General features: G+C 37.7%; 1 protein-coding gene across 1 annotated transcript in view; it reads right to left on the bottom strand.

Annotated features, from left to right (window-relative positions):
* ofcc1 (orofacial cleft 1 candidate 1) overlaps positions 1 to 23,828 on the bottom strand; it is a gene marked incomplete at both ends in the record, with an annotated part of 123,175 nt that overhangs the window by 71,057 nt on the left and 28,290 nt on the right. The window lies entirely within an intron of this gene.

The following is a 23,828-nucleotide window of genomic DNA, read 5'->3' on the forward strand; positions in this document are numbered from 1 at the left end:
TTATTACTTCCATTCACATGAACTTAACCTAAAACATCTTAAAGGAGAAGTGAAGCCACCATGTCGGCTCTTGTGTTCTTAGCAAAGTTTTGGAAATGTCAGTGCATCAATTGTCCCTTAAAAAATGCACAAAAATAGAACAGAAATTAAATGCCGAACATCCACAAAAGCTATGTAAACATGCTAAGTGAGCATTATTTTGATTGTAGGTGGTCTTCACTAATACAAAACAGAGAGAAAGGGAAGAAGGGATGCAAGAGAGCAAGTATGGCTTTCTCTTAAATCAGGGAACAAGCTGCACTCCCACATTTCTCTCATTTCTGTGTTCAAGCACAACAATTGAAAAAGCTGAGGTAAAAGGCATAAGTAGTTGTTTTTTTTTGTGTTATTGATATGTTTACGTAACAATGCAGCGTTTAAAAGAGCGCCGCTGCTCAGAGCGTATGGAGCTTTTTACAGCATCTTTTTATGCAGATTTCAGTGATGAACTGCGCTCATGCCCATGAACAGCATGTATTTGTATACAATATTTAATTTCAAAGGCAAAATCAAGGGGCAGAATGTTTGGCGGGGTGGGTAGGGAGGAACGGAGGGGGGGCTTATTTCAGCTCTAAATGACAGAGCAATTAAAATAGCAGAAGACTACTTCCAGACCAATCTGGTAAGAGGAGTTTTTGTAAATCTGTTTTTACATTCAACAAGCCCTACAGCAAGACATTCATTTATACCACTGAGATTAATGCTTATCTAATTGTAACTTATTTAAAAACCATTTTCTATTTCAACTGGGTACCAATCATTTTCTGCGACTTGTACATACAGTGTTGCACCAAGGATGACAGACCATTTTGGCTTTGGCACTGAATGCATCACTGTCTTCTTCTCCCCTTTTCTTTTCCTGAATACCACAACTTCGCACAACATTTTGGGTGTTTATGCAAATAAAGAAAATACTTGATTTACCACTTTTTTCTTAAATAAATAGAGCAAATGTGCTAATTAAAAAAACAGACTTTTTGCTTTGAATCATCCAAGCTCAAACAGCATCGTGTTGTAAACTGACAAAGTTACTGAAATAACTTGGGACAGTCATTGCTCTGATATTTCACAACTGAATCTGAAAACACACAACTAAATTCAAACTTATTACCCTCTAATGTGTTATTATTTCAAGTTTTATTGTAATATTTTAAGTACAGCAAAGTGTATTGTTTATAAATTTACTCTGTTTTTGTCTCTCTTAGGAATTGTCTCAATTTTTCTTTCTTCTGTGCACAGTTTGTCCCTGCTCTGAATTCCAAAACACCCTTTTAACTCTCACGACTGGAAACTGAATTAGCTCCATGTCCTGCAAATGTCAATAATGCATCTGATTACTATAAATGCATTTATGACAGCAAAATTCAACCGCGGTAAATAATCAAAGGGAAGGAACGCAGAAGCAGTGCAGTACATGCACCTCAGGCCTTCTGCTCCGGGTTACTGTCACTAGAAATCCAATCCAGCACCACCGGGGAAGCCTTTCTGTCTTGAGAGCTAAAAGAAATGCATGCTCCTCCTGTGTGCCCCCTAGACCCCACCAACACAGACAGCATTCTCCGTCCGCACAGTGACTGCTGCTGATGTGCCATGAGCGGATGGAGCATGCAGATGTTGCACTTCCAAAACGATAGCAGCAATTTGATCCTGAGGAAAAAAGTGTCATAGATGTTCATGAAGTAAACTGGATGTTCAGAGGCAGAAATGACTGTTCAATGCACAGGCACCGCATGAGAAGTAATACTCCCATAGAACTGCACGTGAGTAGGTGCCGGTTCATGAACATATGCCAAGGAAATCAAATTATTATTGCATTTATTTAAAGACATGCATATTTCACAGCCCAGGGTTCATTCCCATGTCACCCACTCTTAAGTCATTTCACTGTGAAGCAGACAAAACGCTTACTCTGCAGTCAGCATGAAAGCAAAATCATTTGCAAACGGTGACAAAAGAAATCCAAAGCTTATTTTCCTTCACTTTCTTTCTTTCTTTCTTTCTTTCATATATGTGATTGTTGTCAAAAGGAATAGAACACAACAATGCCTTGTTCAGTTCTTGTTGCATTCAAAGGCATAGCTAGAAGGGCTTGGGGAAGACCGCTTGCTGCTGGGGGCTGGTGGGCACAGACCAGCTAGAAAGTGAATTTTGCATACTGTACGGATCATCGCCCAGTTCAGCCCAGTCACATTGAATCTGCCATCAACCAATTGTGCTTCATGAAACCGTCAACCCTCATTTACGTCTGCCTGTTTTCTTCCCCACACAGCTGTAAACAAGGCCCCAGCTTTGAGCTGTCTTCCTCTGTCCCTGCCTGTGTGTGCTGCTTGCCATGGGAGAGCAGACAGCAAAATCCCCCTTCTTACCAAGGCACTTAAAGCCACCATTTCCAGACAAGAAAGCCTTTGCACGAGGCAGAGAAGTCAGACGAGTCTGGGGACAAGAGGGTTTCTGAAAGTGACAAGAGTGTTACAAGCCTTGCAGAGATTCTGCACAAGCATTTTCTCTTTCTTTTGCCTCCGACCTGAGCTTGAAAACACCTTCAACCTGAACTATTCTCATGCAACAGAGAATCTCTTTGCTTTAAAGTAAATTTATAAGCGAGATAAATAAAGATAAATGTTTACAATCACACATATATGTTTATATTGTTAAAATAATGAGAAGACATGAAAAAGATGAGCGCGAATGGCCAGGCAAATCAATGAAAACATAAAAGCTTATGATGTTTTCATGTTTAGGAAGTTTCCTTTTTTATCTTTCTACATAATAAAAAAAAATGGCTGTATCAATTAAATGTCATAAGAATAATGAAAACATCTACAAAGCATCTTGATTTAAATGGCTAAAGATAAGGTTAGCATTTTGTTTCAAAGGCGTACAAAGCCAGTTGTACCCTTAAAATGTGAAAGCATCGTAATTTATAGAGCAGCCTTATATGTGCACGGTAATTGTGGCCTTCCAAACAGTTTCTTCTAAACAACAACCGCGTCAGTCGGTGTAGACAGAAAACATAATTAGTATTCAAGCTTAATTAATCTACGCTGGCCCCCTTAAAGTGAATTAGTCAATTATTTATGCATGTGTGCTCCTTTGATGCTAACAGATTATGTATGTTGCTGGAAAAAACCTTGGAAAATGACTTTGAAAACTTTCCACCATAAAATGTCACTACAAGCTTCTGCACTGCCTCAGAAATGTCAGCGCAGACCATGAAGGCTCAGGAGTCACAGAGAAACACAAAGAGTCAGGCATCTGCAAGTTCTTATTGTTGCCAAGTCTGTTAACATTACAGTTCACTGTCCAAAGTCCAGAGCAAGAGACCAACTAGATCTGCCAAATACGTACTTTCTGTCTGCAATAATCCGCGGAATGGAAATCTAGCACAGGTCGGATAAAGGTCTTTCCTAGGATCATGGGAACTCCTTGGGATTTTCAAGAGCCTTTTTGTTTTTACCCTTGAGAACCAGACGCTGGCCTCTGCAACGCCCTCAATCCCCCATTGAGAACCCAGAGGCAGCACAGAGGAATGCTAAATGTCAACGGTCAGGCTGCAGCAGCACCTTCACAGAGAGGCAGAGATGGAGGTACGAGGCCTGACCTCCTTGTTTCCAGCTGCACTGTTACGAGGAGCAGAAGTGAAACTGCACTCACGCTGCCAAAGGTGTCCATCTCCACACACTGCAGAAGATCACCAACTAGCTGACCTCAGACCATGAGCAGCAGCAGCGCCTGCGAAATAAAGTGCATGAAAAGTTGTGTCAAAACACATAATAAAAATGGAGACTTCTAACCTACACAGAAGGATGACTGGCATCTAAAACTTCACCGTTTCTCATTTTTAATTCAAAGTTTGAACGCAGTAAGCTGTTTGAATAGCTTAGTGTGCTGCAGAAAATCCAAACGCTGTTTTAGTTTCCCTTTCTGCTTGTGTGTTTAAAGCTATTATCTCTGCAATGCATCTCCGAGAATAAAGGAAAATAAGCACCGTTTATTATCACATATAACAAATTATTTGCCCTGATTATTCAAATAGTTTATTCATTTACATCTGATACAATATTATTTGGTATTTTTATCATCTTTTCCTATGGTAATTCACATGGCTTGCACAAGTTTCTGCTGAAATAGCAAAACAAACCCCAGGCAAAATGTGAAAGATTATCCCATACCATGCGAGCTGGGATGAAATACTATACTTTTTCACACTGAACACTGCTCCACTGGGTGTGATTGAAAAACATGTAAAGCTATTGAATCTGTGGTTTGTATATGTGAGGGAAAATGAGTGTTGTAACAAGTGGGCCAGTGTTTTTGTAATTGTTTCAAATTACACTCGACGTAATAACTCAGTGAAAGCGGAGCCGGTGTGCGGTCCGTTCACATTAACTAAGCAAAGACCACAGGATATCCATGCACCTTATCACGGCCCGCAAAGAAAAAAGGAAGAACTTGATTATGTAAACAACAGTGGAAAGAAAAACTCCTTAGCTATATTTCCAGCTGTCTGTTTGTCTCCAGCGGTACTTATCACCAGAAGAAGTGCTTTGTAGCATTTCCTTTAACATGTGTATTTTTATTGAATCAGACATCCCAAAAGTTCTGTTTTTAATTTGCTTAACTATTTTTCTGGTTTATTTAAAGAGGTGTGTGTGTGTGTGTGTAGCGCGCGCATGTGCGTGTGTTTGAATGTTTTTGCACGGGTTGTAAAATTGTGATGCTGTTAGAAAAAGAAGTCCATTAGTTGTTAAAGCTGCTTACCTTCTGCCAAATACTGACTCTCTAAACGACGAGGACTGGTGTTAACCACACACATACACACACACACACACACACACACACACTGATTTACTCTCCTGCTTTCTGTCAAAAGCCATATGTGAATAAATAATATCATGTAGCAACAATACGCTTGCTAAATTTGAGTACAAACCAATAAAGAAAAACACATAGAAGTTCACTGTTTTGCTGAGTTATCTGGTGGGTTTTTTGAAGAGTACATGCCTGCAAAGTCATGCTGCTTACAGCAGTCTGCATGTACCGAGGCCAAATTATCGGTACAGGGTTTCCTGCACATATTAGTTTGTTTTTAGCCCATGCACCACAAAACTTAACGATATATCCTGCTTCATGTCTGGAAAAAGAAGCTCTGGTCCGAGTTTAGGAAAACAAGTTAGGCGTCACTTCGTTAGAATTCTTGTTTGTTATCATAAAATTCTATTTATATTGACAGTCAACGTGCAAAAACTGGCTAAACTGACTGTAAAACAAAGCAACAAGAAACAAAAACGGAAAGCTTCTATGAGGAAATGTTTTTCCGTGTTTTGCCCTGAGATTGACCAACTCTTCTGTCATCCAGTGAACTGAGCTCAATCAACCTTTAATCCAGAATGACAGTTGGAGCTGCGTTGCTCTATAGAAGGCACTTCCCCTTTTTCCATGGCATAGTGCGGCCTGAAATCATTGTCCGACATTCCTTTCCTTGTAATGAACATGGATCAGGGTTGTAATTCAATAGTCACGTAGGGACAGGGCATCATGCACCAGAGAATATTCTATCGGCTTGTGGACATAGGCCTTTTGTCATTGTTTAAAAACAGCGAGTCTCCCTCAAGAAAGAGTTCAAACAGCTAAAAGGAACTAAAAGGGAAGAGCGTGTCCTTCTTGCTTGACAGTCGACACACTTTGCATATGTAGAAGTATTTTCTGGACATATTTCAGCCATGTAGAGTAAAATGAGCAATAGCTTTGTGCAGTTCAGTGATTCCAACTTGATCTGCTGTTTTGTTTTCTGGAATATTTGGGCACTGAAGTAAAGTTTTCTCAAACTGTTCTTGCTCTCATTCCCTTCTAAGACTGTTTTTCCTCCAAAGTTTGCACTCTGAGGCTTCCTGATTAGAACCCTAACGCATTGCAAAAACTAGCACACAGCATTGCTTCATATATGCATATTGTTAATGCTGAGGATTAAAATGAATGTTACCTTATCAAGCCTAGTTTCTCCCTCTTCATGGCCAGCTACTCCTCTGTCGTCAAGGCGATGGTGACGTATTTTTTCCCAACAACACACTGCACACATGGTGTCAGATGACCTCCTCAGCGTTCACTCTCGCTAACTGAAACAGAAGTACACGAGAAAGTCCCGAATAATACACATGTATGTTATGAAAAGAATGATAGTTTTGTGATTTGTAATTTAAATTTCACATTTTCAGGGAAGGATTGTTTGTACGAAACCATGACTGAAGCTGTGACCATCAAGCTTCATCTGTGTGATAGTTTCATTTACCAGATGGCATTACTGTTTGTGTTATCAGCTATTCAGCAATGGTGAATTATTAACGGGGGAGTGTGGCACAGGGCTTCTTCAAAGAGACGTTAACTCACCGTTTCACCAGAGCACATATATTCCAAGCAAAAACCAACTGCTTTGTCATCTCTCAGTCCCGATTATAAAGAACTTCCCCAAAACCGAGGCTGAAACACTCACACTGCTTTGTTAACATCCATTATGTAGTATATGACAATTCACACAAAAGTACCCCCCATGCATTATTAAGATGGAGCTACAGACAAATGTATTTCTCTGCAAACGGCAGGCAAGCAAGCTTTACAGCTGCTGTGAAGAATAGGTGAAGAATGCCCAGCGGATTGCCCGATTCCTATTTGGCATGAAGCGTATTAACGCTAATGTCGCCTTAAAACAGATCATGAGCCAACGTTTGCTTTATTTATGGCGGCCTTTTCAACCGAGGAAGAGAGATTGCTCGTATGCAGCAGCAAGGCACAGCCCTCGTTTGCTTTGTTACTGTGAAAACATGGTTTTTTATCTCAGTTTTAGGATTGTGCGCTTTCCCATCATCGGAGCGACCCGTGTTACAATCGCTCTTTGATTATCCGAAAACAATCAGGATTTAACAAGGCACAACAATACATCATTAATGCACATTTGAATCCTTCGCAGCACCTACACTCCAAACCACAGGGATAGTTTTTGCTCATTAGGCTGGTTAGATGTAATCCGAATAAGATGCCCACCGATTTAGACCTCTCGTTTTCTGGCTAAAGCTGTCGCTGATCGTTTATGCGATTAAACAGACCTAAATCTCCATCTTATCCAATTAATTCTCAGTGCAGGCATGAGAGTGGCTAATGATGTTATCTTACCTAATTAACCTGTATAGGGATTCAACTCCAGGACAGGGGATTGTTCATCCCTCATCCAAGTGTTCATTATTATCATTACAATCATTATCATAAAGGGGCTAACTTATGATGTTGGCTATTCTACCACCATTAATCTAGATTGTGTCCTTTTTTTTTTTTCATTTTGGGGAGAGGGGATCCTTTGGGGTCATTTTTAATTATCACTAAGAAAGGATGGGAATTGTAGAGAAGCTGAACAAGTTCAGTTGTGGTCGCAGTGGTGATAGGGTCCCATGAGTCCACACAACACGGATGGATATGCATGATTGGGGAGGGGGGGCATATTGTTGTGTTTAGAGACCACTTCCTGCAAGCTGTGAAAGTCTCCCAGTTTTGTGTCAGCTCTCCAATTGAGAGCTGCCTTCAACCTATTAACGCTGCATACTTGGAGAAGATCAATAGTCTTCATTGGGCCATGTGTCATTAGTTAATCGGATATTGATGAGGGTATTGACACACACCTAATTAATCTCACGCCCAGCACTGGCTTTCATGTGTTTCTTTAATTATGCACTTCATCTTAGTCTTTACACATCAGCGGCTTGGTGCTTACTGTTGACGCTGGCTTAAAGTTGGCTGTCAAGGATTTTTTTTCCCTAATTTCTTTGCTTTTAAGGCAAAATAAATGTCTGTGATAACAGGTGTGAAAATAAATGGAAAGTACATACAGCTTTGTATGGCTGTACAGTTATATAAAGATTAGCTGTAAAATAGTTTTTACTTATTTTACAGCATGAGATTCTCTCATCTGTGGTAAGTAGATAATCAATATGGCTTAAATACTTATGTATTTTTTGTTATTCATTCATTTAAGCATATATTTGTTGTTTATTTGCATAAAAATAAACTCAAATGATGTTTAATATTTTTTAAATACTTACAACTAATATAGTTTAATTCAAATTATAATTATTTTTAATTTTATTTTTTATTTATTATTTATATTATTTTTTATTTTTACTTTTATATTTATTTTATTTTTTAATTTTTAATTTTATTTTTTACTTTTCTTTACTAATTTGTTTTTACTTCTTATTCCATGAAACACATTTGCCAAGAGCATTTTATGAAAAAAAAATTGTTTAATAATTTATTTAATCATTTATTAAAACAAATCAGTATTTTTTTTTTTTTTTTTTAATGGGATGAAATTGATTAAAACAGATCCGTTTTTTGGGTTTCATCCAAACCAACCTCCTTAAACTGTGGTACATGTTTGATGTAAGGCCTGTCTCTCTGAATACGTGAGAAAGTATATTGAGCACCTCGGTGAGCTTTGATATGTGAGCCCATAAGTGTGTCCTTTGTGTGCACCTGCTGGTGCATGTGTGTGTTGGAAGACACATCCAAGCTGATCAATAGAGCCGTGCTGGTGTGCAGATGAGAGAGCACCTGAAGGTGACCCTGACTACTGGCATCACCACAGGGCTCCGATAAGCTGCTCCTCAACCACTGCTCTGCAAACCACAAATCTGCAACTTTTAGCCCGCTGCTGTTGGTTTGATTATTGTTTATAGATACAGCCGAGAATTAAAGCATGGCCTGCAGGCAGCATAATTATTTACAGCTGAAAACTCATATCATTACCAGCATGCTCCTAATTGCCAGAAGTAATATCAATGTTAGTTGATTAAGCAAATTTTTTTTTTTTCCATCTTTAGTCTCCATAATGTGCAGAGATTGTTTTCCCTCAGCATCTGGGGTGACGGTTTATCTCAATACAGCTGTTCATCTGGCTTGACTCCGACTTTTTTCTTCTCTTTTTTTTTTTTTTTCCCCTACTGTTCATTCCAAAATACAATATTGCACTATCTTCAGAGGGTGGCGATCGATTGCTCCACTTTTTTGTTGTTTGCTCACAAGGTCAAAGAAAACACAAGAGATTCATCCTGCATTGCTCAAAAATAATTTAACTCTGTAAAGATTTTCCCTAAATAGATACAGATGTGACTTACAGCAGCAGCTCTTTGACTCATGGTGATATCAGAGCTACGGAGACCGGCCGCAAGGCTGTAAAGCTACCTTCATTTTACAATCAAATGATTGATTAAAACAAATGTTTATTTGGCCCAGGCCCCTCTCCCTTTTGCTATAGACTTGTCAAAATATTTCATCCCATATTTAAGGCGGAAAGAAAGATTATGCTATTAATAACATCGCCCATGAAGGGAAAATACATAAACCTTGAAGGCTACTTTATTATTCACATGTAGATTACTCAAACGGGAATGTGGCTCTGCGGCACTAGAAACCCATTTCTTGGATGTGAGCGTAGAAGTCTTACATCATCAAGTTCATACTCTTAATTTATGTTAAACTCTGAATTCAGTTTCAAAAGGGCAAAGGTCAAATAGCCATGTGTTCCTCCTCAGCTACATAACAATACCGATCAAAGTCACGTTCGATTCTTTGTATTTCCATGCCGTTAAAAATCTGACTGATGAAACCATCTGATGTGTTGTAGAGAAGACTTCATGAACAAGGACAAGCCATTTATGGGAGTATATTTTCAAATGACACTGACTCGTTTGTGTAATTCTGTCAGAAAACGTATGCATCTACTTGTCAAGCCGTGTTGTTTCTGGGTTGTGTTTGCTTTGCTTTCTCTTTGACCACAGTTCATGTAGCCTCATAAGAGCGGGCGTGAGTGACGCTTTTAAAAATGGCCTGTATGTGAAGCTTCGACTTTGCTTCAATCAAACTTGGGAACCGATGTTGTAGAAATAAACTTGCTTTGCATGATATGGCAAAAGTGTGAGTATATCTCACGGAATACACTTCAAAGTTCTTCATAATTTCCTGAGAGTGTGTCACTTCTTGAAGAGGAAACTGACATGGCCCCAAATGATTGTGTTTATAAGGGAGTTAATCACAGGATCTCATGCTTCTACTGTTAAAATTGTGCAGGGGAGTGGAATAATTGTTAAAAGGGCAATGCAAATAGTGATTAAAAGTGGGCCTAGGGTCATCATTAGGACATGATTTCAGAGAAATTGAAAGCAAGGGAGAAGTGTTTGAGAAACATCTTGCTGACCAACTAGAGCCATCATGCACGCCTCTGACTCTGTATGGCATGGCTTTATTATGCGCTTTTTGACAGGCAGTGAGTCTGCCCCTGTTGACAAGAATACTGACTGAAAGTTCAGACATGAAACGCTTCAGGAGATTAGACAATTGTCTGATAAAACTTTACATTAGAAATGCATTTGCTTTATTTGCCATTAAATCTGGGATTCGGTGATGTCATGAAGCAGTCAAGGTCCTGCGATAGCTTTTTAAAGAGCAAGAAGCCACAGGCAGTGATGTGTCAGTGGCTCAAAGGGTCGGTATGAACAGGATATGATACAGATTACAGTCTGGGACAGATGAGTATGACTTTATCTGTTGCAGTAACTGCAGTTTGATGACACATTATACACTGAAAGAAATATACAAAACTGGGTGAACAAAATCTTTATTATTTAATAGTTTATTAGTAACAAATTTAGCCTCTTTTCTTAGTTTTTATAAAACTGCAACAACTAAAGTAAATACCTTAACAGTAGACTGGATAAAGTTGCTGTTCTGATCATTGGCATGACATTGGGTACGGTTACATGATGTTTTTTTAATTCGGAATTAATAATTCAGAATTAAATCAGTCAGAATTAACATATTCTCCGATAATTTTACATGAAAATAATAATTTTGAATGGAGGTTCATGTGAAACACGTCCTCACTTAATTCCTCTTTAGAGCGACGGGATGTGAAGGGTTCTGATTGGACAGAAGGTACACGTGACGTATGACGTCTACCGGAAATACAAAAGTTTTTTCCCTCCTTCTCGTCTTTTCAGTCGTAACTTGTAAAAACTACATAATAAGTTCCAGTTTCGTCTCTATTTTATTATAATTTAGAAGTACCAGCTCGACGCAAGCACACTACTTCACTTTTTGCAGCTACTGAGAAGAAGAAGAAAGATAGACCACCGAACATGGGAGGCAAAACAACGCGCGTCATCGGGACAGGACAAGGTAACGAGCATGCTCAGAACGACCGGAATTAACTTAAAGCGGGATTAAAGTTTACATGACAGAGGAATTAAATAGTTTGAACTTAAAATGCGAAAAAACCAGCCACTTCCATCAGAATTAAGTTTAATTCCGAATAGAAATTTGCAGTAGTTGTCAATTTCCATTTTAAAGCATAATTAACTTTTATTCTAAATTAATAGGAATTAAAACTCCCATGTAAATGTAGCAATTGAAAGATTATAGACTTAAGTATTCAGAAAATCTTAAAACACTTGCAGTCAGAAGACAAACTCACCAGTTTTTACATAAAGTTATGTTTTGTCAAGCCAACAGTACAGTATCGCTAATAAATGTTCCTGATGTTTTTTTTTTTTGTTTTTTTTTTTACAGCATTAGCTTGAGCTCCATTTGCCATTGGCAATGAAGGAAAGAGCAAAAGTAATGTTTTAATGTTTAGGTTGTGGTCAATCATTGGCAGATTCAGTTTATTCTTCAATTTTCATTGAACTCAGTCAAACTGATAATTTTTAGATGATCTGCAGCTGCTGTGAAGCATTTAATTTATATCAGTACATCTTTAGTGTGGATTTGTTGTCATCCCTAAACATTTTTTTTCTTTCTTTCTTTTTTTTAACTGTGCTCCACTGTATAAATGTCATCATTAAAAATAACTATATTCTACTTCGAAGCAAGCTTGACTGCCAAGATTTCAATATATGCAATTTAAAAAAGAAAAGAAAAAACTTTTAAAAAGAAATGATTAAAACAAAAACTTTGTATGGTAAATGAATTGCAAATCTTATGAGCTTGTATACTTCTCATAGAGGGAATTTATTGTTAACTCTCAAACGTGCACCCTATCTGGATTAACATACCAGGAAGTAGTTTTTCTTTTTTCATTCTAGTTAAACTTCTGATGTAACTGCAGCTGATTACCTAAAATGAGTTTAACAGTGATCTCTGAGGTCGCTTGCTAAGTCACACATCTGTCTAAATATCTTGAGCAATGTTTGAAATGTAAATGTCCAATGACCAGCTCCAGTCAGCTTGTCTTCAGTGACATGCAACACTAACCCTCAAGGCAGTAGCAAGATCATTGGACTATTCATAGACTTTGTGTCCTCTGCCTCTTGCCTTTTAAGTTTTTAAAGGGTATAATGTTCACTCTGTGAGTTTAACCTAGATCTCTTTTGAACTTTTAATGATCTATTTCCTACAGTTAATGATTCAACACTCAGTTTACTACTGTGTGTGCACACTGATTAACACACAAGCGAAGCAAGGACACGTTTAAATGTAGAAGTTAACTGAGGTAAAACTGTACTCTTTCTGGCTCGTTCTTGAACTTAGTGGATTTTGTGTATTCAAAGAATCTTGTCCATAATCCATGACATCTAATATTGTCAAATCAATGTTCATATCAGCAGTCGACCAAAGTAGCTGCCTTCTGAAAGCCAATAATTAATAATTGTCCATTTGCAAACTACAATAATGATGGTATGTGATTGCTAAAGGAGGAGAGATGAATGTAAACTAACTGATAAACATGAACTAATTTATTTAATAACTCTACTGAAAGGGATTTATTTCCATTTCACTATAAATCTATGGCATCATGTATTGTTTGAGATTCTATTCAAACTTTTATCTAAAAAATTTTACTGAAACTTAAAATGAATGCTAGCTTAATATAGCTAGCTAGCTTAATGTAACAGCTAGCTATACTTGGTATTTTTCACATTTAGTATCTAAGGACACATTTCTTTTTTATTTAGGATATCTGATCAATTTAGTATTTAGTAGAAGTTGTAATACAAAATTAAACTCAATGTCAGTTTTTTAAGGGATGGGTCATTTTATTATGCAACTATTTTGCCCCCATAGGCTAGTTTGCTAACGGCTCACATTATTAGGAGTGTTTGGTGTTTATAACAAATCTACATAAGGGCATTGGAGGGTAAGCAGAGCAGAGTCACACAGACAGGACACAACAGCTGCCTTTTTACTGTCTTCTTTTAATTTAGTCTTCTTTCTTCATTTCATCAGTCTAAGCTTGAAAGTAGGGAAAATAATGACTTAGAGGGACTCGTGTTCAGCTTTTGAGAGAGCAGAACAAACACTTATATAAATCTATCCAAGAAAGAAAGAAAGAGAGAGAGAAAAGAAAGAAAAGGAAGATCTAGCTACTTTAAAATGAACTTGCAATGCTGGGACTATGAAAAAATATCTGCATAAATTACACTAGAAGCACCACGATAACATCAAATTGGTTACAGCTGATCAGTCAAGACGCAGAAAATCCTGATTTTCCTCCTTTAACTCAAAATGACCACGTTAATAATTAATCCCATCCATCTGCCTTCATGATGAGGTTTTACTGTAGAATTTGAAAGTTCAAATGAATTCTTGGCAAATATTTTTTAGACTGAACTCTGTGTCCTTCTTATCAATTAACAAAATAATTAAAGGCATCAGGTTTTACAACTCAGTCTAAGCAAAGGATTTGTTTTATGTAAAGCAGAAGGAAGACTTATACATCTGCAAACATTCTTTTCTTTGTTTGGTGTCTTAAATAGTAAAAGAAAACATTTCATTTTAATGGTATTCAATACTCTGCTCTGATATAATATTGAATTATTAATCTAGAATTTGTTCTGTTATAAATTCAAAGTTCACTTGACAAATAGAGCTCACCCACATCAGTCCGTTGCCTGACCTGTTGCCATGTCCTGCCAGAGTTTCCTCCAAGTGTTTGTGACATGAAGATGCAGGAGATGCACATCATGACACAGGAGTATATACAGGGATGTAAGTTGTTTATATACTAACTAATTGAAACTGGAGTTGCATCTGTGTAGGAAACAGGAACAAAAATTAATTATTTAATAGAATTAATAGAAAAAAATAATCTTGAGGATTTATTTTTTTTTAAATGACAGCACTTTGCAAAGTTGACCAATGAGGACAGACATCATCAGATTGGGTTGGCCAGTGAATTACATGTCAAAAATGTTACTTTACAGAAGGTTGAAAATGGATAAATTAAACAGTAACAATGATTTTTTTTTTTTTTTTTTTTTTTTTTTTTTTTTTTTTTTACTTTTTAGACTACCTGTCAACATAAGACAACTACTCTGTTTTTTTTTTTTTTGTTTTTTTTTTTGTCAACCATCAGCTTCAAACAAAAGGACAACTTGAAACTTTTGTGAATATTAAATCAGTCAAGCCGCAGGTTCCCATTCAGAGGGCTTTAATCACCCAGCTCAGTTGATTTTGCCCACCAAGCAGTTCAAACTGGATAAAAGAAAGCTCTTTGAGGGAGTTTGTTTTGTCATGTGAAAATAAAAAAACTACACAACCCTTTTGCTTTTTCAGTAAATCCTCCTGGCATGTTGACCAAGTTTTATAATCTGCTTTGACAGAAATTATGACACATAATATGTTTGTCTAGTTTCCCAGGATTTGATGGCTCACACCCACAACTCAAAGTTGTTAGATTTTTTAGAATAGAATCTGTAAAGCCTGTTAATCCAAAGATCTTGTTGGTTTGCGGAGAGATGAATGTCATCATTACTCTGGAGGTTGTTTTAACAGAGATGAAATGCACATGATGCAGTTGAGGCATGTCATCAGTGTAGCTCAGGCATGCTGCTTCTTAAGCTTGTTGACATGTTAGTTCACATTTCAGCTCAAAGTCTTTCAGGTACTGAATACATCAGGGGTGGGCAACTCCAGTCCTCGAGGGCTGAAGTCCTGCAATTGTTCAAAGTTTCCCTACTGTAACACACCTGACTCAAATCAATGGATTATTAGAAAACTTGTGTTCTACTAATGAAGTCTGATAGGTATCAAGATGTGTTGCAACAGGGAAACTCTCAACACTTGCAGGACTGCGGCCCTCAAGGACCTGAGTTGCCTACACCTGTAACATATCATTGTATATATTCAATGATATATATATTGTATATATATTGTATATATTTTTTATTCCTAAAAACAAGAGGCTAATATGTAATTAACTGCCTTTATATTTACTGAAGTTTTCACACTCACACATACAAACAGTCCCAGTAATAAAGTAATATAAGTCTGTTGTTTGGATCAGTTCTATACAAGTCTTTTTCTGAATCAAAGGAGCGATCTATTTTAAAACATGGAGCTCATTTTTACCACTTAATCACAAACCAAATTCCACAGATGACAAAAAAAAATATCTAACATCTTTCTCTTAGACTCTCTTTGTCAACACTGACTTTTTTTTTTTCTTTTGTCATGAATCTAAATTTCCAGCCAAAAGAAAAGTCTGTCAAAACTAAAGACAATCATGGCGCCATTCTCACTTGACGAAATGTTAGATGTGGGCCTGTATGGAGCAAATCTAAGGGCTCAATATCTCCAGCACATGAAGTTATAAGGAAGACAGAAGCAAAGCATCCTCTGTTGTATAAAAGTCATACATCGCTCGCAGGCACCAGAACACAAAAGAAGTTGAGTCGGGAACGTATTATGAAACAAGATTGGAGAGTGGCAAATTGGTAATTAGCCTCTACACTGCAAATGAGCATTACAGTCTTGCTTATGACTTTCCTCTCTGGTCCCCAAAGCCTCTTCTATTAATTTAGCTCTGAGGGGCCATCCATAAACAGGCTGAATAAGCTGTTAGCCTAAACGACGAGTGCAAATGAAGGGCCGGTTAAATATGCTGAAGGTAACAGAGATAGCGAAACATCCAATACACAAATTAAAGGGAGTAGAGCGAGAACAAGCTATATGAATAAATGAGTTTTCTCTGGTTACCGGTAATCATGCATAGTTATAGTGTAATCTTTCACAAAATGTACTGTATCGCTTTCAAAGGGTCCCGGCGACTTACTATTTTTCTTGAAAAAATACTGTTTTTCACAACATCCAAACTTTACTTTTAGTTCATTTGTGAAAAACTATATTTCTCTTTACCTAAATGCAAGGTGGATTACTCTAAGTCATCACTAATAAGCTAAAAAATGCTCAGGAAAGAAATATGTTAATTAAATGTTGAATTATCTTGTACACGACAGTGAACTGATAAACTTGATCCCGCCCCTCTGCATCCACTTGCTTGGAACAATACGGATGCATGGCATTGACATCATTTGTCACGTATGACGTTCTGTCTCCCGGCTTTAATTGGAATTGAACTCTTGGAAGTCTCCCTTATGAGGTCAGTCTCCTGCTTTCAAATTCATTCAGCCCTCTGGTTGTCTTGCATTAGAACAAGTACAGCCCATTACTACCAAATGAAAAGGAAGTAAGAAAGAAACTTCTAAATTAATTTACGGTAGAACACACCTTACAGGTAACTAACTTGAGTTTAATGTAATTACTCCAGCAACCATAAATGGCTGTAATTGAGAAAAAGCCTACAGCATACAAGGATAACAAATGGAGAGTTAATGGAATGGTGAAAGTCTTAGCTATTCAGATTGATGTGTGAGGGAGAGATAGCTGGCTTCTTTGAAATGGCCCATTCTTGTACACACTGAACACCTCACCAACACCGGTATCACTGCTGCCCTGTGCGTGCCCTCCCCTGAGCATGGCACTTATATTCAGATGAGCCAGCCATTAGCTCTAAGTGGTCTTTACTCTGAAATTCTGCCATTTCACAAATTAGCCAATTTTCAATATGAGATGCTAGCCAGTGGCAAGGGTCAAAAGGTTAGCTGTGGTAAATATGAGGTGCAAGCCTGAAGTTAAAGGGATTAATAAGAGCTCATTCAACATTCAAAGTAGACAGAATGCTTCACTGTGCTAAAACAGTGTTTCCTCTGACCTCTGCTACAGATGGCACAGGTTTTAAAGCCATCCGTGTTTTTGCTGTGTCCTACATTGTGGCCTAAATGGCCACTGCGTGGTTTAATGCAATGGACAGCATTAACGTTTGCTCTGCATCCGGAGTGTGCAGAAAGCCCTGCAAAATAGACTGGAAATAGAGAGAGGGGAAAGAAAAAGAGAGAGCACTCTTGCATCCCTGCTCTTCCACTCCATCGAGTGTGCACCACAGCAGACGGGCATATGGGTGACGCTACATTCTTTAAAAGGAGGGAAGCAAATTCCTGACCCACCCTTTCCACCCCCATCCCCTGTCTCCCGCCCCGTCGCTCACAAATTGCCCGTTCGAATGTCAGCCCTCCTCTTTATCAAACAAGTCCATTGTCTGCCAATTCGTGGGGTAATGACAAGAAGAGGCCTGTAAACTCTGCCGCCTGTGAAAATGTGTGTGTGTTTGCTTGCTAGCTGTCGTATTAGCAGTCAACCTTTTGAGCACAGAGTCAGACACATAGCCAAAAATCAATACAGCTTTACATGGGCCTGACCCACATACAGGGAGGCTACTGGCAGTCTAGTCAAGGCTGTTTTATGATTATAAAGCGAGTGTGTATTTTCAGACAAGTGTGTGGCTCCATGCATGCCGATTTATGCATTTTGTGGGCATCAATTTGCGACTAAATTTTGTGTCTATTTTCAAGTAAACCTTGAAAAGGTTGAGAGTTTTTCCACTTGGCAATAGAAAATATTTTCTTTGTAAATGTGCACAGACAAATGTGGTTATATCTGGGGTGTGTTTGTGTGTATGAATGTGTGCAAGTCGGAGCATTGGACCAGAGTGGATGTTGAGTTCACACAAGCCCTTCCTGCTGCCTGACTTCACTGTCACTGATTGCAAGCGACGCAGAGCTAATAAAAGAGCAAAGCTGACTGTCAGCAGTGATTAGGCTGGCTACGCGGACAAGACAAAGAGAGGGGTGAGCACAGCGACATTAGTTATGGTCATTAAACAACTTGAGTCAAGGAGATTTTCAGAGTAACCTGGTCTATTTAATGGAAGGAAGGCAGCGGTACAGACTGTTTGCTTTCATTTTGCCACAACATTTTACTCTGAAATCAATTACTCTGAATGTTTTCATATTAAATCTTAGTTGCAGTTCTGTTTGACAAAAATACTTTAGAAATCCATGTATGTTTTTTTGGGCTTTTTTTTTTATGTAAGAAGTCATGTTAAAAGTTAGATGCATAACTCTCCGTGACTTTAAGATTATTATTGTGTTAAATTATGTCTGCCGTTGTCTTTTATTCCTAGATTACACATATGCTGTAAGTATTAGTAATAACACATAATATACCAGCAGTACGGGATCTTTGGCACCTTAGAAGATCGTCAAACCAACTTTTTATTAAAATCTTCATATTTGAAAGAAGAACAAAACTTTGGGACCAACCTCATTATCTTCATCTGCTTCACTGAAGTGTCCAGATTTAGCAGATAAATTCTGGTCAGTTGTTAAAACGGCAAACAGACCATAGTAGACGTGTAAGTTTCAAGTTTTGGCGAACTTTTTAGAATTTTTTCACTTCCTCCCCACATGTGTCATAAAATGTTCCCATTTAAAGGATGGATATTCCCTCATATGCTTTAAGACTCATCAGTCAGTGTCATGATCTGTGATGTCCAGCATTGTGTGCCATATCTTAGTCGGGTGGGGGGGGAAATCACAACAAAATCTATAAATTAATTTCTAGTTTTGACTCACTTTAATGTCAGTCGATACAAAAGTCACAACTCAGCTCTTAAACTTCCCAGTCCTGTGTCTCAAACAGACTATAAAAAGTCATTTTTAAAAGGTTGATTCAGGCATTTTCTTCTCATTTTGTTCTAATATTGCACTAAAATAATTTTCATTAATACTTCAGATGAAAAAATTGAGTGGTAAGAAACTTGTTATCATGACAAAACTGGACGATGCTGAGATATCTTTATTCAGTCTTATTTAATTTCATTTGCAAACTCACAGGCTCACAGTTGTCACTTTGAAAGTATATACATCTACATCTAGTTATAATTTGTAAGATGGCAACATCTCCCTGTTTTTATGTATGATGATGAGAATAACCATCCAAGAAAAGTAAAACATGTAAGTGTTATCAGATCTTCGCAAATGTGCGTTATGTGCGTTACTGTTGAGTCTGAACAGTCCTAAATGAGGACTTAAGGAGGACAAGTCTTAACTCTTTAAGGTCCTGGTCTACCATTTGGTAGAGGTAAATCTGTAGTTACTTTAATGATTTTCTTTATACATTGTGGAAATAAACCTGCCTGAGCATCTCTACCAATTGGTTTTGGTATGTAAAACCCAAATTAAGTGTTTGTTATAGCACTACTGTTTCTAATTTTAACCATTGTACTGTTGTTACATTATTATTAACTTTTATCTTTTTATCAGCTAAATTCATTTCATCTATTTATTCTTGTCCAAAACACAAAACATTTTTTCTCTGGCTTTTTTCTTAGTGTGAAAGTTAAAAGGTTAAACTAGAATTTGTTTTTCAAGTCAATAAATCAACATGCACAGATCCTTTTATTGGTGTGTAATGATATTTTGAGTAACTTGCTACTTTAACTCAGTGGCTCCAAAACTGGGGGACCCACAGTCATAACAGGGGAGGCACAGTAAAGCTAAATAAAACATGGAGTCTTGGCACTGGAAAAAAAAATTGTGAAATAGAAAATAAAGATGAATCAACAAGAGACTTGAAGTACTAAGAGAAAAGAGAAGGAAACATGTTGACGTGTATCCGCCCCTGGGCTTGACCAAGTAAAAACATAGTAATAATCAATGGTGGGTAATGAAGAGACCAGTCTGTTGTATGTATCAAAATATAATCATCTGATATTATGAGGTTTGAAGCTAAATGAGTTACAACACCACTTGAGGATGTTTTATCCTGAACTCAAAGAAAAGCCTGTAGGTTACTTTAGAAATAAACTACCAGCAGAGTTGTTTTACTAAAGCAGCATCCGCCTCGTTGAAAACTCGCCTCACCTGAAGTAGTTTGCAGACATTCCTGGTTTGAATTGTTTCAAACTATAGAAGAAGAATTAATAATAATCGTGACACTGACCTGGTTTTAACTATATAACGACACGGCAGCCACTAAAGTAATGACTCATTTCTTCATATGTTTCTTTGGTTCATATGATTGGAGGGAACATGACATTATTGTCATGGATGAAAAGGTAAACCTTCAGAAAAACTCTGGGACCCCCTACTCTAATTGATGCTTGTCTCGCATCTGATTCTGCAACACCGTCTTCCATGCCTGAGCACACACTGATATGCGCCGATTCGGTCCATGTGAGTTATCGAAAGAGAACAACAGCAGCCTGACAGGGATGTTATTTTAACGCCGTGGTTGTGTTAAAACACAACCACTGTGTGAAAGAGAGGCCCAAACTCACACTACACAAGCCAAGAAGACAAATAAACTCAAGCCTGAAATTTCCCTAAGTAGTCCACTGCCTGAGCAAGCACCTGTGGATCTCCTGACAAGCAGGTGGGAAATCTTCTCTCTTTGCCTCCAAGCATTGTTAGCTCTCTGAATGACTCGCTACCAGGAAGGTTACCGCACCATGTTTTCCTCTCTTTCTTCCCTTAGTTCCCTACGAATGTTCACACCGATGCGACTTTTCTGCAGTTTAATCCAATCTGAACAGCAATCCGTCAACATTGTTCATTTAAATGGAGTGTGTGGTCGTATTGCAAAGGTTGCCTGGTTAGCAGTAAACCAATTAGCAAGTTCTCTCGCCACATTTGTACGTAGCGAGACATTAAGTAAAACCAGCATTTTACATTCAGGATCCTCCAAATAAAACAGACATAACCGAATGTGCTGATGACATCATGGATGGCTAAAGAAGCACCTTGCATGACAAAGAAAGAAGGAGAAAAAATGGGAAAAAAGAGAGAATGACATGAAGATTAATGAGAGTGTGATAAGATTTGTGATTTTATGGCAATTTTTTTTTTTTATTGACTGAACCAGAAAGTTCATTTTAAGTTGCTTAGTAGATACTCATGGCGAATGAGGAATAAAGTGGGATTAACTCCTGTATTGCAAGCCTGGCTGGTTCATTTGAGTCATCTGAACACACTGTTCAATTTTATACCAAAGCTATAGCCTGAACTAACGAGTGATTTTATTCATTTTCAATATAAGAAGCATTTCTTGTATCATTCTCTGGAGTTCAAGCAACAACAAATAGCCATCAAATCATTCAAGGTGATTGGATCAGTTAATGAGTCAACCACAGAAAGAAATGAACAACAAATGTTTGACTTTTGTAAAAAGAAAAAAAAAAAAAATTTTTTTTAAAAAGTTTCAGCTGAGCCGCTTCAGCTCCACACCCAAACTGTGAAAGTGGAAGAATGAATAAATGGATGAAGGGAAGCCGGGACAGACGGATGGAGGTGATTAAAGGTGACCTGAAAGCAGACAGGAGGCAGTAAAAACAGCAGTTAGAGGTGCATGTGTGAGTTCTTAGCAAATCACGTGAGTTGTAAATGGATATGCTTCTTTAATTGAGTGTTTTGCCACAAATCATATCAAAGATTATTGAAATGGTATTAATGTGTGCGTAGTTCACCGTCATATTCTGCAGCACTTTGACTCGCAGCGCGCACAACACATACCTAAAATCCACTGAAAGAATGTGAATCTTAATATAAATATCAAATGTTAATGTTTTTTTTTGTGTCTTGCCCTGCAGCACTTCAGTCCAAGTAAAACAAAAGGAATGAACACCTGTAAAATTGAGATTTTTCCATTCTTTTACTTATGAATTCAGACACAAAATGAAGGATTTATTTTTTATTTTCATTAAAGATTAAATAGCAACAAAAAGAAAGTCCTACAATAAGACATCGTGAAATCTTTTTGTTGCATGCATTAAAAAAAAAAAAAAAAGAAAAGAAAAGAATCCGTCTGGGGAGGGTTGATTCACTTTGGAGTATCAATGAATATTTAGCTGTTTTTTTGAATTTTTCTTTTTCTATCCTCCTATTGATTGCAATGCCTTTAGATATTCATCCTTCAAGTTTTTTCTCTTTAATTATAGATTTATTTTGCCTCCCACAATCCACACATAGATCTAAATGTGCATGTGAATGTGTGTGGGCATGCGGGCATAACTGAAGTTAACACACAAAGATAGAGACAATATAAACTGTTCATGCCTGAGATGCAGACACACAAAAACATACACAATGATATAAAAACAAAACTCACAGTGACTCAGAAGAACAGACACGCACACCCATACACACACACACAAACACACACACATATACACGCAAACTCAAAGCCTGTTTTTCCAGCTTGCGTTAGATACGACTGCCAAGAAACAGGGGTATCCCACAAGCCCTGTAGCCAAGAGACCAAAGCTGATAATCAGATTGAAACTTTCTCTGTGTGTGTGTGTGTGTGTGTGTGTGTGTGTGTGTGTGTGTGTGTGTGGTTGTATTGCTGAAAAATGAAGACAGGAAGTGTTTTCTTTGTGTGTGTCAATGCTGCTTTTATAACCATTTTAAATTTGCTCACCTTGGCTATTTTTCATGTGTGGTTGCGGACTAAATTTCTGCTTCTGCGCTGTGGTGTGGCAAGTTTTCCACTTGTGTTGCATTCATGTCTTAGGAATTAATGCGCTGTGGGTGTCGGTCGTGCCTGTCCCTCCCACAAACCTGCCTTTGAAGGTGTTATTGCTCCCCTTTCCTCTGCAGGTCACCCTCCCTGTGAAGAGGTTGGAAGTCCGCCCCCTAAGTCTGGCCTTCCTGGAGGTCTTCTCCAAAGCCAGCCTAAGAAGTTGATTTTTATGTAGTTTTTTCTGTCTTTAAAAAGCTGCAAATGATATATCAAATGCTGCACTGCTTTAATGAAACAAGCCTGGCATGACGTTGCAAGACCAAATTTTTTTCTCTTAGCAAAACACATAACTTGAATCTGCTGCTGCAGCATGGAGAGTTTTTCTTTTTGTTTTTTTGTTTTTTTTTTTAAATGTTTTTTTGTTTTATTTTGCATTTATGATCATTCAGTTTCATCCAAAATCCCCTGAAATATTAAAGCAATCATACTGTTTTAAAATAAGGAGAACTTCTGCAAAGTAAATGCATATTAAGGAGTTGGGGCTTCAGGAGACAGGAGGGGCTTGTAGGAGGTTAATAGTCAGGATTTTGTTCCTGTACTCTGAGGGTAACTAGTAGCAATTTTAACCACAATGAAATTACCCAGTTTCTTTTCAATTGCATTGCAAACTCATGCAAAAGGGAAGTGATATAACTTTTTACAGATACATGTGCTGTAAATATTCATATTAGCATGTGAAGGAATGAGTCAGAGAGGAGAAATACAACCATTTGTTTCTCCTTGTTTTTTCTGTGGACATTCAGAATATTCCAGTTGAGTAGTTATCCATATGTAAATCTGATTTATCATAGCTTGCAGCACAAAAGAGTGTGAATGAGAGATTAAGTTGCCAAACATGAGGAAGTATGTCTCTGAGCCATCAGCCATAACTGGCATTACCCGTTCCTCTCATGCTGACTCTGATTAACTGCTGTTGGTGACTTTGTTCAGATGTAACCATGAAATCCTGCAGTGAAAGCAACCATGAAAACCCATTTTGTTTTACACTGAAATAAATCCGACCACAGCCACATTGGCTCTAAAGTCAGATCGGCTAGATTGCTTGGAATAAG

Source organism: Telmatherina bonti (genome assembly GCF_933228915.1).
Source record: "Telmatherina bonti genome assembly, chromosome: 20".
In the NCBI taxonomy this organism is placed as follows: Eukaryota; Metazoa; Chordata; class Actinopteri; order Atheriniformes; family Telmatherinidae; genus Telmatherina; species Telmatherina bonti.